We start from the raw sequence: 12165 nt of genomic DNA, 5'->3' as shown, positions 1-12165 counted from the left end.
TACCTTGAAAAATAACAAGGAAGCTGCATGCCACTTCCTAACATGGATGAACCTTAAGGGCATTATGCTGAGTGAAATTAGTCAGTCACAAAAGGAAAAATACTGCATAGAACCACTAATGTAAAAGACTAAGAAAAAGAACCTATACTAATCCACTAAAGTGGATTCTTAGTTGGTTACTAGGATATAGGGGTAAGGATAAGGGTGGGAGGGGAAGGTGGAGCACAGGGCAGGGAATAGACACAGGATAATTTGGGTACTGGGGAGGGGGGCAACATACAAGTAGGGAGAGGGGAATGTAAGAACAAAGCAGATGGGAGAACAATTAGACAGGTATGAATGGGCTAAATAGTACAGAGGTAAAAAATGATGTAGGCACAGCTTTGGAACAACAGGGCCCTGGAATACAGAGACTGAGACATGGATGGAATGGGGGAAAGGGTGTAATAATGTTAAGATGCTTGGCTGTCTTTTGAATCATGGTTTTCCTTGCAATATATTATAAAACAGACACTGGATGGAGAGAGAAAGGAATAACCAGAAATATCAACATGGAAAGCTTGTAAGCCCATCTTCTGCCTATAACTGATTGGAATACCTAAAATGGGGCTACAATGTGTCCACAGTTAAGGAGGTTTCCTGAGGAGCCTCTGCATTACATGGGAGTATACGTGGAAGCCCGAACCACATCCAGACCTTCAGAGACGGGAAATTTTCCACTTGAAAGGACACGCAGATCAGCCGGAAGCAGCTAGAAAACCAGAAGATACTTCCTGAAAGAAGGACCTACAGGAAAAATACAAAACAATAAGGGCAGTCTGACTGTTACCACAAGAACATGCAGGTTGCTTGCCTAGGAGACATCAAGGCAAGTGGTTGGGTCCTCTCAGTGCAAATTCTTTCCTAAGACTAAGGTGCAAGGGAAATATATGCTTTGATTGGCAACCACGCAAGTCACCCAGAGGGGAAGTGACCGAAGAACATCAATGAAGTGGCAAGCTAAGCCCTACATTGTTCAGCAAACTACTGTGAACCCGGGTGGAGACCTGGTCAGCCAGCAGCGAGGCAAGACCTGGGGACTCATGGGCTCAGAGTCAATGACACAGCCACAGAGGACTAGAATGGAGAGCGGGGCAGCCAGCCGATAAAAAGAGGGCAGACAGACGCAAGAACACCCATACTTGCAGAGGATACCCACTTGACCTGGCTTCAATGACTGGATAAACAGAGCTCAACCCAAAGAAGAAATCAGAGGCAAAAAGCATCATCTGATACAATTCGATAAACATGACCTATGCCTATAAATGCAGTAGCTCAAAAGAGGAAACAAATCCCTACTGCAAGAACTATTCCCACCCCCTCCACACAAAGGGTAGACAGGGATGGGCAACTTGAACATTGGCTACCCAAAATGGGGGGAGGGATACAAAGGTAAGAAGTGACTGGCTTACAATCTTTCAAAAGGGAACCGAGATCCAAAGGGCATGGAGGAAGGTAGAGTCTCCAGTGAATAGTATCCAGCCTGTCCAGGAAGGGCTGATGAAATGAAATACAGATGGGTCTCTTATGATGCAATAGTGAATAATTGTTATCAGGACTGATTGTGAGGGTTGGAAATCTAAAGGTGGACATTTTGTAGCAAGGAGGGGAGTGACTGACTTTTCAGTCTAGGAGCGGAGGACCCAAGGACCATCAATGGAGAAAAGCGGAGAGCGGGATCCTACCCAGAGAAGCGGTGAGGCCTGAGATGGAGGCAGAGAAGACGACGTCAAGAGATGGTATGGCTGGGGACTTGGGATCCAGAGAGAGAAAGGTGCTGAGAACTGTGGTGGGGGTTGCAGGCTTACAGGGTACACCCTTTGGTTGGGTGAGGATGCATGGACGGGATGGTAACTATGCCAATGAAACAATCGATGATAGAATGAATGTAGGAAAAATGTTCTCCCATGCACATATCACACAATTCACAATAAAACATTTATTACAATTAAAAAAAAAAGAAAATGGAAGGAATACACAGTCCCTGTATCAAAAAACTTAGTAGAAATTTAACCATTTCAAGATGTATCATATGATCAAGAACTGATGATACTGAAAGAAGCTAAAGCTTCACTGAAGGCATTGGTAAAAACAAGGCTCTGGGAATTGATGGAATACCAACTGAGATATCTAACAAATGGATGCAGCAAAGGAGGTGCTCACTTGTCCATGCCAAGAAATTTAGAATACAGTTGCCTGGCTAACAAACTGGAAGAGATCCAGATTTGTGCCTATTCCAAAGAATGTAATCTAAAGAAATGCAGAAATTATCAAACAATATTGTTCACATTATATGCAAGAAAATTTTGCTGAAGAAAACACAAAAACTACTGCAAGTAGTGCATCCACAGAGAACTTTCAGAAATTCAAGCCAGGTTCAGAAGTAGACGTAGAACAAGAGATATCACTGCTGATGTCGGATGGATCTTGGATGAAAGCATAAAATACCAGAAACACATGTTACCTATGTTCTATTGACCATACATACACAGGCATTCAACAGTGTTGATCATAACAAATTATGTATAAGATTGCAAAGAATGAGAATTCCAGATCACACTGAACCTCTGCTCACGCTGAACATAAAACCAACAAACAGTCTTTCTAACAGAACAAAGAGATACTAAATGGTTTTAAATCAGAAAAGCTATACATCAGAGTTGTGTCCAGCATACATACACATTTATTCAGTCTGAATTCTGAGCAAATAATGCAAGAAGTTAGTCTATATGAAGAAGAACATGGCAACAGGATTGGAGGAAGACTCAATAAAAACCCGAGATATGCAAATGACACAATCTAGGTTGCTGAAAGTAAAGAGGACTTACAGCACTTACTAATGAAATCAAAGACTACAACCTTCAATATGGATTGCACTTCAACATAAACAAAATAAAAATCCTCACTAGCTCAATGAGCAACAACATGATTAACAGAGAAAAGATTGAAGTCGTCAAGGATTTCATACTATATGGTTCCACAATCAATGTCCATGGAATCAGCAGTCAAGAAATCAAATGATACAGACCATTGGGGAAATATGTTGCCAACTTTTTTTTTAAAGTGTTAAAAATCAAAGATGTCACTTTGAAGATTGAGGTGTGCCTGACCCAAGCCATGTTATTTTTAATCACCTCCTATACATGAAAAAAAGGAGCTTAGGTATTGTAGTGTATGAACCGGGCTGTCAATTGCAAGGTCAGCAGTTCGAAACTACCTGCTGTTACACGGGAGAAAGATGAGGCTTTCTGCTCCCATAAAGATTTACAGCCTCAGAAACCTGTACAGGGTCGCTATGAGTCAAAACCGACTTCATGGCACATAACCACCATGCATGCAAAGGAGTCCTGGTGTGGCGCTGTGGGTTAATGTGCCAGATTGCAAAGCCGTTTGAACTTCAAAGTCGGTAGTTCAAGCTCACCAGCTGCTCCTTGGAAACCCTATACAGGGTTGCTATGGGTCGGAAATGACTCAATGGCACTTAACAACAACAACAATGCAAGCAAAAACTGGACAATGAGTAAGGAAGATGGAAGCATTGATGCCTCTGTTTATGGTATTGATGAAGAATACTCAATATATCATGGACTGCCAGAAGAATGACCAACCAACCATGCCTTGGAAGAAGTATAACCAGAAAGTCTTTAGAAGTGAGATTTTGTCATATGAACATGTTAACAGGAAGGACAAATCCCTGTAGAAGGACATCATGCTTGATACAATAAAGAGGAAGACCCTTCAAGAGATGGATTTATAGTGACTACAACAATGGGCTCAAATGTAACAATTGTGAAGATAGCGCAGGACCAGGCAATGTGGCATTTTGTTATACATAGGGTTGTTATGGGACAAAAATGACTCAACGGCACCTAACAACACATCTTCATAATACTATTGGTTCAACTTAACATATTGTTATTATTGTTAAGAGACATGGAGTTAGTTCCAACTCATAGCAACCCTGAATAGAGTTTCTGAAAAGCAGCTGGTAGGTCTGACGTAAGACCTTGTGATTAGCAGTCCCATGCTTATCCTACAGTGTCACACCAGGATTGTCAACAAAAACCCCAAATCTGGTCTATTCTACATAATTTAATCAGGTCTTAGAATCATAATGAATTTCACGTCATTAGTTCTTCCTATCTCCCTTCTCCTCTCTATCTTTTATTCCTCGCATCCCATCAATGACATGATTTATCCCCCTTTTTCAAAATATAACATTCATCTTTCCAAACTCAATTAAGATTTTTTTTCCAAATAAGGATATATCTGATCAGTGAGTAGTATCTTCAAATAGGACTCTGTATTTTCTGTAATCTTCGTAACGAGTCACCAGTCCCAGAGTTTCTTTAGAAAGGAAATACAAAATAAAACATATTTTGCTGTTGTTTCTTTCAGATGCTGCTGAGTCAGTTACAATCCGTAGTGACCACATATACAACAGAACAAACCACTGCCCAGTCCTGCCAAATTTCTTTTCTTAAAACGTTAAATTTTAACTGTGTTCCAGCTGAGTCCGAAAAACAGGAAAGAAACAAAACCCAACTATGCTACAGAGTTAAAGTCAGGATTGCAGCACCATCACAGGCTAGATATTCTAGTAGCAATTTGAACCGAGATTTTACCTTTAAGAACTATAGGAAAATATCCATGTGCCTACGATTCAGGCTATCAATTTCAATGTTAGCAGTTTGAAACTACCAGCAGTTCCACAGAAGAAAGATGAGGCATTCGGCTCCTATAAAGTTTTACGGCCTTGGAAACCCTGTGCAGGGTGTCACTATGAGTCAGAACTGACTCCACAGTACTTAACAACAACATAGGGAAGACCAGTTAATACCGCCATTATTCAAAATTACGCACCAACCACTAAAGCAAGTGAGGATTAAACAGAAGAATTCTACCAACGTCTCCAACTGAAATTGATCAAATATGCAATCAAGATGTATTGATCATTATTTGTGATTGGAATGCAAAGGTTGGAAACAAAGAGGAAGTATCAGAAGTTGGAAAATATGGCCTTGGTGATAGAAATGATGCTGGAGAACACATGACAGAATTCTGCAATACCAATGACTTATTCATTTCAAATACCTTCTTTAGACAGCACATGAACCTCACCAGATGGAATACATACAAATCAAACTGACTACATATGCAGAAAGAGACAATAAAAAAGCTCCATATCATCAGCCAAAACAAAGACAGGAGCAGATTGTGGAACAGACCATCAACTGCTCACATGCAAATTCAAACTGAAGCTGAAGAAAATGTTAACAAGTCCACAAGAGCCAGAATACGACCTTGAATATATCCCACCTAAATTTAGAGATCATCTGAAGAACAGATTTGATACATTAAACACTAAAGACCAAAGACCAGAGAGTTATGGGATGACATCCAGAACATCATACAGAAAGAAAGCAAAAAGTCATTGAGAAGACAAGAAAGAAGGAAACAATCAAAAGGGATGTCAGAAGAGACAATGAAACTTGCTCTCCAGTGTCGAGATGTTAAAGCAAATGTAAGAAATAAGGAGGTACAAGAGGCTGAAGAGAAAATTGCAAAGGTCAGCTCAAGAAGATAAAGCCAAATATTACAACAAAGTGGGCAAAGATCTGGAGTCAGAACACCAAAAAGGAAGAACATGCTCTTCATTTCTCAAGCTGGGGGAAATGAAGAAAAAAATCAAGCCTTACCTTTTCTTATTGAAGGACTCTCTGGGCAAATTATTGAACGATGTAGAAAGCATCAAAAGAAGATGGAAGGAATACGCAGAGTCGCTGTACCAAAAGGAAATGGTTGATGTTCAACAGTTTCAAGAAGTAGCATATGATCAAGAACCAATGCTGTCACTTCGCCAATCCATCTGAAGGAAGGAAGTCCAAGGATACTGAAGGAAGAAGTCCAAGGTGCATTGAAGAAATTAGCAAATATGTCACCAGGAACTGATGGAATAAAAATTGAAATCTTTAAAAGAAAGTGAGGCAGCATTGAAGGCACTCACTCATCCATGCCAAGAAATTTGGAAGACAACTATTTGGCCAACCGACTGGAAGAGACAGGTATTTGTGCCCATTACAAAGGAATGTGGAACTCATTGAACAATCTTTTTGATATCCCATGCGAGTAAAGTTTTACTAAAGGTAATACAGAAATGGCTGCAAGCATACATTGACAGAGAACCTCCAGAAATTCAAGCCAGATTCAGAAGAGGCCGTGGAATGAGGTGTATCATTGCTGATGTCCGAAGGATCTTGGCTAAAAGCAGAGAATGTCAGAAAGATGTTTACCTGTGCTTTATTGACTATGCAAAGGCTTTCAATTGTGTGGATAATGACAAGCTATGGACAACATTGCGAAGTGAGTATTCCAGAACACTTAATTGTGCACATGAGTAATCTGTACATGGACCAAGAGGCAGTTGTTCAAACAGAACATGGAAACACTGAATGGTTTAAAATTAAGAAAGGTGTGCAGCAGAGTTGTATTCTTTCACCATACTTATTCAACCTGTATGCTGAGCAAATAATCCCAGAAGCTGGGTTATATGAAGAATGTGGCATCAAGACTGAAGGAAGACTCATTACAACGTGCAATATGCAGATGATACAACCTTGCTTGCTGAAAGTGAAGAGGACTTAAATTAATTACTTATGAAATCAAAGACCATAGCCTTCAGTATGGATTGCAGCTCAATGTAGAGACCACAAAAATCCTCACCACTGGACCAATAAACAACATTCTTATCAACGGAGAAAAGATTGAAGTTGTCAAGAACTTGATTCTGCTTGATCAACCATCAACACTCATGGAAGCAACAGTCAAGAAATCAAATGACATATTGCATTAGGCAAATCTGCTGCACAAGACCTTTTTAAAGTGTTGAAGAGCAAAGATGTCAGCTTGAAGACTAAGGTGTCCCTGACCCAAGCCATGGTATTTTCAATAACCTCATATGTATGTGAAAGCTGGACAGTGAATAAGGAAGATGGTAGAAGAATTGATGCTTTTGATTTATGGTGTTGGAGAATATTGAAAGTACCATTGGCTGCCAAAAGAATCAATAGATCTGTGTTGGAAGAAGTGTAGCCAGAGTGCTACTTGGAGGCCAAGATGGCCAAATTTTGTCTCTCATACTTGTGACATATTGTCAGGGGGACCAGTCGCTGGAGAAGGATATCACGTTTGGTAAGGTGGAGGGTCAGAGAGAAAGAGGAAGAGCCCCAGAAAGATGGACTGGCAAAGTGACACCATCAGTGGGCTCAAGCGTGGCAACAGTTGTGAGGTTGGCCCAGGTCAGAGCAGTGTTTTGTTCTGTGTGCATAGGGTCGCTATGAGTAGGTACCGACTCAATGGCACCTAACAACAACAACATATCTTAATTTTAAACATCTTATTTAAATTTTAAACTTTTAAATTCATACTTTCAAAAGAAAATATTAAACTAACAAAAATATGGCAATCACTGTTTTTGTGAAATGTAATGAACATCAGCAATCTATGTAAAGGAATTCATTTCAGGTTTGTTCATACTAACTATAAGAATTTATAAAGTTATTAAAAAATTAACATTATATAAATTTGCTATGGTTTTTAAGAACTGAATACAGCAATAAAAAAACATTAATTTTTATCTTATCCAACTTTCACAAAAGGTACTTTGGACCTTTGTGGCATTCCTTATACTGTTGTCATAATTGTTAAGTGTCACTGAGTTGGTTTCAACTCATTGCAACTGTGTAGGGTTTACGAGGAGCAGCTGGTAAATTTGAACCACTGGTTGAGATTAGGTGTCCAGTGATTATCCTACAGTGCCACCCCAGGACCTCAACATGGTATTAAATTCATTAACTTGCTATTCCATGGGATACTGACTATGGGACACTGAGATGATGGCTGTCAGATTCAAAAAGGTTACTCACTTAGTGGCTACTCATCTTAGTGTTAAGACTAATGCTGCAGCAACATAGTTGAAAAATAAAGACTAATCAAAATTATATGGATACACATGTTTACAATTATTTCAAAAATACATGGAAGAGTTCAATTCTATTTTTAATTGTTTTATTAAAAAGAATACCTTTTTTTTTTTTTTTTTTCTAGACGTTAAAGTATTTGAAAACGTTTGGGGAATGGGTGTTTCATAACTTCCAGTACCAATGCATATTGAAAAAAAAAAACCAATGCTGTTGAATAAATTCAGTCCCATTGACAACCTGTTTTGTTACGAGTAGAACTGAGCTCCATGAGGTTTTCTTGGCTATACTATTTACAATGTAGTCCTGTTGTGGAGCTGTAGAATAAGCACTGGACTGCTGCTAACCCCAAGGTCAGTGGCTCAAACTCACCAGCCACTCCTCAGACACCCTATACAGGGTCACTATGAGTTAAAACCAATTAGAAAACACTGTTAACAATTACAAAGGCATACTGTCATATCTTTTCATCTGATACTTTGGTTGGTTTGAACCACCAACTTTTAGGTAAGTAGTGGATCTTGTGCTGTATAGGAAATGCAATATTGTGTGTTGTTAAGTGTTGTCAGTGCCAACTCACAGCTCAAGAAGTAGCTGGTGGGTTTAAACCACCGACCTTGCAGTTAGCAGCCCAGTGCTGATCCTACACCAGGACCCAATATTGCATGTTGTTGTTTCAGAAAAACTAGAATTTTTATTTCTCTATGGAGTCCTGGTGTGGCATTGTGGGTTAATGCGCCAGACTGCAAAGCCATTTGAGCTGCAAGATCAGTGGTTCAAGCTCACCAGCTGCTGCTCAGAAACCCTATACAGAGTTGCTATAGGTCAGAATTGACTCGACGGCACTTAACAACAACATGGTATCTTTATCTTAAATGCAGGTTGAATTTAAGATGAAGACACTCTAGAAAAACAAAATATTTCTGAAGTCTGTTATTTCAATGTATGCTATCAATTTGAACATACAGATGATCTTTTCTTGACTCATTTACCATCAGTAAAATAGAGTCCTGGTGTGGCACTGTGGGCTAATGTGTCAGACTGCAAAGTCCTTTGAACTGCAAGGTTGGTGGTTCAAGCTCACCAGCTGATTTCTTGGAAACCAACTACAGGGTCACTATGTGTGGTAATTGACTTCATAGCACTTAACAACAACAGTAAAATACAATGGGAAATAATCCCCAGCACTCATATGCAAATCTGGGCAGTTTTAGCACCAATTACTGATTTCTACTCACAATCCCTTTTAATCCAACATGTCTAAATTTCCTACAACAAAAATAACACCACTAACCATTTCAGTGCATAAATGGGGTCCATTCTTATTAATAATCCTTACCTCATAATATATCCAATATGCTTCTATGTTAAGTATTTGCATGCATTACTAACTTTCACATGATCAAATGCAAAATTCCACCTTATGTGAAAATTAGCAGTTAAAGCAGTCTTAAACAGAAATGAGGAATTGCTAATATTTAGCAACCGCAGCACTAATACTTATCTTTATGTATATAATGGCACATTGTTGTTGTTAAATGCTATCAAGGCTGTTCCAGCTCATAGCGACCCAGTTTCCAATATGGCTTGTGAGGCTGTAAATTGAGCAGAAACTCATCTTTCTCCCATGGGAGCGCTAGGGAGGTCCGAACCAAAGACCTACAAGGTCGCAACCCACTGCTTATCTTAAAGAGCCCACAGTGCTCCCATAATGGCATATCATATAGTTACATACTAATTTAAAAATTGAATGCGAGGCATGTGTACTTTGGAAAGGACTCGATCATTATTGTTGCTAAGTGCTGTCGATTCCGACTCATAATGACCCTGAATAGTTTCCAAGGAACATCTGGTGGGTTTCAACCACCAACCTTGTGGTTAGCAGTCCAGTGCTTATCCTACAGCGCCACACCATAGTCCATTGTTGTTGTTAAGTGCCGAGTCTTTTCCGACCCAGAGTGACTCCGTGTAGTGTTTCCCAGGAGAAACTCAAACGGCTTTGCAGTCTGGCGCATTAACCCACAACGCTACACCAGGACTCCGCTGTTGTTGCTGCGCCGTCGGAGTCGGTTCCAACCCATAGCGACCCTGCATAGAGTTTCCAAGAGTGACTGGTGAGCTTGAACCGCCGACCTTGCAATTCAAACACCTTTACAGTCTGGCGCATTAACCCACAGCGCCACACCAGGACTCCTAGGACTCCACTAGAGCCCATAATTCTGAAATGCTCTAAATTGCAAAACATGTCAAACTCCCAACTATACCTCATGGTTACTCTTCAAACGGAAATACCTTCCCCCGTTTTAAATAAGCAAAATTCTACCCACAAATGAATAAGCTACTGATATGTTAAGTCTACTTATGCATACAACATACCCTGTTTCCCGACTAAACAGCCAGCCAGCCACCGCCATCCTTTAACAAAAGCCCAAAGCCCGCCAACCAAGTCAAAACCATACCTACAGCCATTGAATTCTGGCAAAGTCCTTAAAACAAGGGAAGCCAAGACTTAAAAGAGCTCCTGGGGATACGCTTTGATTTTCTTTTATATATGGCCAGGTATTAAGATCACCATATAAAAGAAACGCAGGGGAGTACTTAGCAAGAATGTTAAAATCATTGGGGTTTAAAGGAATTTCAACAATAGCTAAACTAAATTCACATGAGGAGATAGGTGCCCAGTTACATTAAGGGATTTCACAAGGCTCTCAAGTTAAAATCCACACCAGGTTTAAACACCAGGTACCCTGACTTCAGGTTTAGTGGCCTTCTCAATTACCCCAAATAAAGCAAATTCAATATTAGTAGTTGAAACTATCTGACGTTAGAAAACAAAAGGCCGAGTACTATCTGCGATTACCGTCTAGGATTTGCGGCCGCAGGGTGAGGGGATCAGTTCTTCGTTCCCTCAGGCCGGCAGTCTTACACTATTCAAAACTCAACATTCAAGAGAAGGCTGGGGGAAGGAGCAGAAAGAGGTACAAAAATCCAGAGACAGAAGGACGTTCGAGGCTCAGTTACAACTCAATTTAAAACGATATGAGCGCTAATCTCACCCAGCATCAGGCAACCCTGGACGTCGTCCCAAAGTCTCTAGAAGGGACACGCGGGCGCCACAACGGCCAATAGGCGGGCCAGGTAGAAAGGTAGCTGACCCTGCCCTGTGTCGGCAGACGGAGAAGAGTGTTATGGCGAGAACATGGAAGGCAGCAGGTGGAAAGCGGCCGGAAGGTGGCGGGGGCGAGCGGAAATAAGGTGGAGGGAGGGCAGGGCGCCGCGGGGCGGGAGGAGCCGTCGGAGGTACTCATACACGGGCCCGGGCTGGGGGGGTCGGGCTGCAGACACCACGCGGTGCAAGGCGTGACAGAAGGGGCACGGGCCAGTCAAATGAGACCACGGCTGGGGGCGGGAGTTGCCGTCTAGCCACTGCTGCTCGACAGGGTTGGACTGTGAGGCTGAATGAACACGGCCTCCAGCAAGGCGAGGGTGCCCACTGCATATCCACGAGTGTGCGTGGCTGGGAGGCAGGGGTCTCCAGCCGTTACCAGCGGTTTGATTGTGACCCCGTTACCCCCATCCCTTCCTCACCCCTTTGGGTCTTCAAAGGTTGGTCAAAAGTCCGTGGGACCAACGACCACAAACCGCCGCCACCGTTTCGGGGGACCTGTCAGAGTGGGGGAGGTAGGGGGGAAGGGAACCCACTGGGAGCCGCTCGTGGGGTCCTCGCGCCTTGTGCTCACCTCCCAGCAGGCGTAGTGCTCAGTGGCCTGCGTGGTCCCATGCACAATGGCGTCCCAACCAATCAGATTCGTGGCATGTGGGCGGGATCAAAATTTAAATTCTAAGGGCAGGGCTCTTCAGAGGGTAGAGAGCTTACTTGAATTGACAACTTTTCTAACCAATTGAATCGAGGAAAGCCAGTTGAGGGGGATGAGCGTGGGGAGCTATTAAATGAGGTTCTAGTCTGGAAATGTGCTTATTTTGGTAAATCGAATAAAAACGATGTGTGGTTGGAATTTGTGTACCTCCAGAAAAATATAGTGCTTTGCTTTATTTTCGACGTCTATAAAACTTCCTTTATTTGACAGGAAACTGCTAGTTAGACCCAAATAGTCTAATGTCCAAAGAAAATGTAAACCTTTTAAAG

At 41.5% G+C, this 12165-nt stretch overlaps 1 protein-coding gene across 2 annotated transcripts in view; it reads right to left on the bottom strand.

Annotated features, from left to right (window-relative positions):
- Positions 1–11744, bottom strand: part of RBM46 (RNA binding motif protein 46) — a 74251-nt gene extending 62507 nt beyond the window's left edge. Inside the window, exon 1 of one of the 2 annotated variants that reach the window (XM_006867903.1) lies at positions 11607–11744. The gene's annotated coding sequence lies outside the window, so the exon portion shown is untranslated. The remainder of the gene's footprint in view (positions 1–11606) is intronic. The other variant, XM_006867904.1, reaches the window with a different exon arrangement.
- Between the last annotated feature and the right edge of the window lie 421 nt (positions 11745–12165).

This window comes from Chrysochloris asiatica, unplaced genomic scaffold, assembly GCF_000296735.1.
Source record: "Chrysochloris asiatica unplaced genomic scaffold, ChrAsi1.0 scaffold00112, whole genome shotgun sequence".
NCBI lineage: Eukaryota > Metazoa > Chordata > Mammalia > Afrosoricida > Chrysochloridae > Chrysochloris > Chrysochloris asiatica.
This window is presented reverse-complemented; position numbering and strand designations above follow the sequence as displayed.